Genomic DNA, 6,291 nt, shown 5'->3' with positions numbered 1-6,291 from the left:
ATTTTAATTTAAAAATATATTAAAATAATATTTTTTATTTTTTAAAATTTATTTTTAATACCACACATCAAACAAAAGAAAATATTATATATATATATATATATATATATATATATATATAAAACTAAGTTACAATCTAGTTTTGTCCATTTTTTCTTTGAGAGAATGAAGCTCCCAACTCCCATTTCTCTTAGCATGGTAGCTGAGCATGCGGCCTGGTTAGAATTCTCAGGACCTGGAGGCCGGCGTAAAGTGCACGTAACGTGTTTGAGAATTTCCACATCGTTTTACTCAGGAATCCATTCTATCCCAAGACTTTTCGAATTGAATTATACTCTTGAATCCATTCTTAGTTTCGTTTCTTGACGTTCAAAATTCGATTAAAAAAATATTCTGAAATTTGATCCATTTTGATAAAGACAGGACGAGACATTTTCATGCTTGTGCAAGTGTATGGAAGACATAATATCTTTTTATTGTATATATTTATATAATTTACACTAATTTTCACTATCAAAAGAAGAAAACTATTTTTATTTTTTTTATTTTTTGTTGAAATCGGGGTTTAAGGCCTAATCCAGATCATCAAATCTAGCTAACCAGAATTTTAATTAATTACAAGGTCAAAGAATTATCCACTAGACAAGAATAGCGTAAAGAACGTGCATGTTGACATGGGGGAGAGCTGTGTTAGGTTTTAAGCTCATTCGGCTGCTGTTTCCCTTCTCTGGTTTCGTTTTTCTCCAGTCTCTCTTCAAATAATTCTGCAGTGAAATGAAAGTGACAGGTGCGGCCGCAGAGACAATGGCCTTGGTGAAACGTCATAGCTTGTGTAAATTTCTATCCGCAGAGCATGCGTCTGGTATAAACACGACTTGAGTGGACAATACTATTATTACGTAATCGCAAGTTGACTATAGAAAAACACTAACGACATGTATGTTTGCCTTCTCTTCTTGGTGTTCTTTCTGGGACTCGGAGAGAGAGTTGCCAGGATGCTGGAAGGTGTGCCGGATTATATCCACGGTTGTTTTTTAAAAACTTATTAAGATAATTTTTTTTTTATTTTTTAAATATTATTTTTAATATATATTATTTAAAACAAAATTATAGATAGTGTTAAAATATAGAGGGATAATGCTAGAGTTCAGGGTTTTGAAGAAATTATTAGTTTGATATTATATAAAGTAGAAATTAAGTTCTTTGTAAAAGATTAAAAAATAAATAAAGAAGGAAATGGGACATTTTCTTTAGAACAAAGAAATGAGAATAAAGGTGGAAAATGAAGTAGCCATGGAAGGTGCATTCTACTTTATTATGTGGAGACCAAAGTCCATTTTTGATGCATTGCAATGGTCTTGATTCGTGTCTTGACTCTCACTTCCTTGATGTATGATTGCATTGCATTCATACCCCCTCCCCCCCTACAAATTTCATTTCCATCCCTAGTTTATTGGTTAATTAATTCTCAATCATGTCTCAAATTAATTAGTTTCATCAATTTGACCCAATATATCAAAATCTCAAATGAGCCTCGGTCCAAAATAATCACTTTTTTATATATATAAATCAAACGTCAAAATCTTTAAAAAATATCATTTTATTAGATAAAAAAATGAAAACCGTAATAATAAAGAATTAAAAGGTTTTTTTAGGAATTATCACACTCCACACTCTTGTTTTGTGAAAGCCAAACAGCCGTTTAAATTATTTTATTATCACTATGTTGCTTGTTTAGAATAGCTTTTTGTGTAAGAAAGTATTTAATTAATACACTCGCATATTGTATTAGAAATTAGATAATGAATATATATATATATTAAACGTGGCTATCATGAAGAGTGATCTATTTGATTATTCACCCATGTTATAATTATAAGTCTAATGTGCCAACTCATTCTTCTAACTTTTCAAGCTACAATTTCTTTTTCAATTGAAAATAGTTGAAATAAAAGTATTTGAATTAAATTTTAAATGAGGAGTAAAGTAAAAAAAGAGTTATAATTATACTTTAGGGATATAAAAGAAGGACAGGAAAGGTTTTTTTTTTTTTACAGAAAATAACCTAAGAAAAATTAAACATAATAATAAGGTTCATAACAAGAACAAAAAAGGTATATAAAGGTAAAATATGAAGTTTAGAGCTAAATCGTTTTAAATAAAAATAAAACACAAGGCATATACTTTCAACACACACACCACTGGCTCCAGCCAATGAAAAAACAACAATCAAAGTTAGAATGTAATATTTATGTTTGCAATTAATGACAATTAATAATTAGAATAAACAACGAAATAAAATATGTCAGATGCCTCTTCCTTTATTAAAACATTACCTACAAGATGGTATTATATATATATATATATGTGTGTGTGTGAAAAAAATAAATATGAAAACACTAAAATAACTCAAAGTTTCCCTTCAAAATGAAAAGTTTTCTGTGTTTTTATTTATTTATTTATTTACCTGACCAGCCTTTTAAAGCTTTAAAAGTCATAATAATGAATCTTAATAATATAATCTTATTTTAATCCTTTAATCAATCCTTGAGAGGCTCTCCTTTGTATTTCTTCAAATCAAAATGAGAAATATGATGTTTCAATTTCCAATTAGATTTTATTGTGTGCTTCGAGTATTTTGTGAATCTACAAATCAACTTATGAACATTAACTAAATGTTAATTTTACAGTAATTCAATTTAACTTTTCTAATTAATATTCTACATGACCTTTGACTTTGTGATACAATTTATTTAGTATTAATTTCATGTTTTTAATTTTAGCTATGAAGAAGTAGGGGATGCTATTTTTTAAAAGAAAAAGGCATTTTTTTTTAAATTAAGCAATTGGGTTCTGTTTGAATTTATTAAATTGATTGAAGTATGTTGAAATAAATTTTATATAATTTAATTTTAAATTAAAATTAAACAAGATAACTGGTTGTCTTATAATTTTTTTATCCAACACTTGATAAATTAATCAGTATAACTCTATAATTCTCAACCACATCGAAAAAGTAGATGTGTATTAATTAACCATGATTTATAACGCCATTATACACCTTTAATATTGTTTAGAGCACAACTAGTGATTAATTAAAGCTGTTAGCTCATAAGCCAACATATTAAATTAAATCAAATGCAAAACCTCGCGAAACTAGATGAATTGAAAGTGATATGTATTAACTGTATCTTGCTACGTTTGCCATTATTTTTCTGTTAAGGGCTAAAGTGACCCTTTCTTCAAGTTGGTAATACAAAATTATTTTTTACATCTCATTTAATAATTTTAAATATTATATTAAGATGGGTTTTGTTAATATAATACCAGAATTTTAGTAGTAAAATTATCACGAGAGCATAAGATAGTATAATTTTTATATATTTATAAATTTCAAGTTTTTACTCGAAATTTTTTATTAAATAATATAAAATTATTATTAAATTATAACCTAATAATTTAAATTATTACTAAGAGATAGTTTTTTTTAGAAGTGATCATTTTTTATTTAATTTGATTTTTACTTAAAATATAACTAGGTAGAATTAAAAAAAAATCAAAATTATTTTAAATTGACCGGTTCCTATCCGCTTTGATTATTTTAGAGCAAAAACCGAAACCCAATGAATTAGCTTGATTTTTTTTATTTGACTTGGTTTTTTTTCAGTATGACTCGATTATTAATTTTAATTCAATTATATTTTTTAATTTCAGATTTATAAAATTAAACCGGTTAATTTTTTAAATATTTTAATTAATTTAATTAGTTTTTTTAATAATTTTGTAACTTACACTCTAATTTTTTTTACGTCCAAAATTTATGGGAGGATGTTGGTGTGTCATTTTGATTGTTTTTTACGCTATTTTACAAGTGATTCAGAGAGAGGCTACCTAATTTTCAAGGCAAGGACGGTACCAAACACGAATGCTGGGCTTGGTCTTGGGGAGCTTATAGGGTTCTAATTATCAACATGAAGTGGCGGTCTGTGCCAACAGAATGATAAAGACAGGGAGATTTTCCTCTTTCCTTGTCTCTTCGTCGGTGGCTGCTTACAACCCCCCAAGAACGCTTCTCGACGCAGTACTAAAAGTTAGGCTAGGAAACGAGGACCTGACATGCTCATGAAATGGGTACGTTCCTATTCTTAATAGAAATTAATATAATTCTCCATGTTCTTCCTCAACAACTTATAGTTGGCATTTTCTGATTTTTGTTTTTACTTTTCAAAAATAATTTTATTATAATAATACTGTTTATTTTTAAAAAATATTTTTTTATTTTTTTATTTTAAATTAATATTTTTTTTATTTTCATATTATTTTGAGATTTTGATATCAAAAATAATTTTTAAAAAATAAAAAAATTATTATTTTAATACATTTCTAAATAAAAAAACATTTTAAAAAATAATCAATATTTTACTCATAAAAAAACATTTTAAAAAATAATTAATACTTTACTTTTAAACACTCTCTAAATCCTTCTATCATAGTAACCACGTATAATTAGGTTATATTCTCAAAGCAAAGCTATCTTTTTTAATTAATTAATTTATTTGTTTTGAATTAAATTATTTAGTATTTTTTATCATTTTGATGTATTAGTGTTAAAAATAAAAAATTATTATTATTTTATATAATTTAAAAAAAAAATTTAAAAATTATTATTATTTCAATATTACAAATACTCCTCTTGTGAGGAGGACTGAAAAGATGGATTATGAGAAAAGTCATGGGTGATGAACAGTACAAACTAATGAGTTTTGTCACAGTATACCAGAAAACAGTAATTAAAACTTCGCTACAAGTAAATTCCACCACCAAGAAAGTATGACCAAACGTAAAACATTAATTTTCTGCTCGCGGAATTATATTTGCGTGGCTTGAAGCCTTGGATCTTTGAGTTTGCAAGCAAATTCATATGGATCCCTTCTTTTTATATATATATATATATATTTCACCCTTTACATCAAGACTTGTTTTTGCTCTCGTGCTAGCTACACAGCGGGAATGTGCTCAAATTTCAATGATATTTTTATTCCTATGACTTTATGGCACTTGGAAACAAACAATTTGATATCCAATTGACCCCGCTAAGCTTGTTTGAAGGTCCAAAATTCAATTTCTAATTTCTTGGTATATATATTAAAATAATTTGGATAATGCTCATGGCTGTTCCATCAGAGATAATTATTGTGCATGGCACCCAATGGACGTGCTCCCATGTTGGCAATCCACGGCTAGCTAGGTTAATTGCGAGCATATTAAAATATTTTTCAAATTATAAACATGAAAAGCAAATCGATGACATGAATTATTTAGCCTGGAAAACGACAATTCAATCAAGCAAATGTTATATTCATCGTGAAAAGGATTACTGAGATCATGTTATTGATGTAGAACACTTCATGTATTTATCATGAAACAATCATTTGCGTTGGCCTTTCCAAATTGGGCACAATATTATTAGTGTGTTTTTTCATGTGTTTTTGTTTTCAAATAATTATTATTTTTTAAATAATTATTGATATTAATAAATCAAAATGATGTAAAAATATTTAAAAAATAGTTTAAAATAAAAGAATAAATAAATATTTTTAAAATAAAAAATTAAGAGTGCTCTTGATGTGAAACTTGCCCAGGAAAGACTGGGAGTTTAGAAGATTTTCTTGAGCATCAGAAACTTCAAAGGAAATCTGAGGGCTCCACTTAGCAAGATTAGGGGGATTAAGCTCGGTATTTACTTCCCAATCATTAAGTTTAAGTATTTTTTAATTTTTATTGATTGTGCTTAGGCTCAGGTTGTTAAAAACAAAAAACCCACACAAATCCTTTTCATGTAAAATTAAAATACACGGCTTGAATGATTGAAGTGGAAACCGCGCCAACAACGTAGTTCTTGTCTTCATCTTACGTTACAATGCAAGTTTACAAATACAACTGGACATGAAGAATTTACTATTAGTAAAAAAAATAAAAAATAAAAATGTACGGTTTGTTCTATAGTTACTATAAGACCCTGCTCAATCTAGTGTGCCATTCCAATAATTAATTAATTTAGGATTTGGTTCGAGCCGGGCTAGTAAAACTACTCTATTTTTTCTTGTAATGATATTGTTTTTGTTTGATTTTTAAAAAAAATTATTTAATGTCTTCTTTTTAAATTGAGTTAATCTAAACAAGCCCACTTGATTGAATATTAGGCTTTGATAGAGTCCATATGTAACCGGTTAATATAAAGTTTATATTATATTGGATAAATCCACCCACCCTTGAAAATGTCAAATCAAC

The sequence above is a fragment of the Populus euphratica genome, unplaced genomic scaffold (genome assembly GCF_000495115.2).
Source record: "Populus euphratica unplaced genomic scaffold, PopEup_1.0 scaffold219.1, whole genome shotgun sequence".
NCBI lineage: Eukaryota > Viridiplantae > Streptophyta > Magnoliopsida > Malpighiales > Salicaceae > Populus > Populus euphratica.
Note: the sequence above shows the minus strand (reverse complement) of the source record.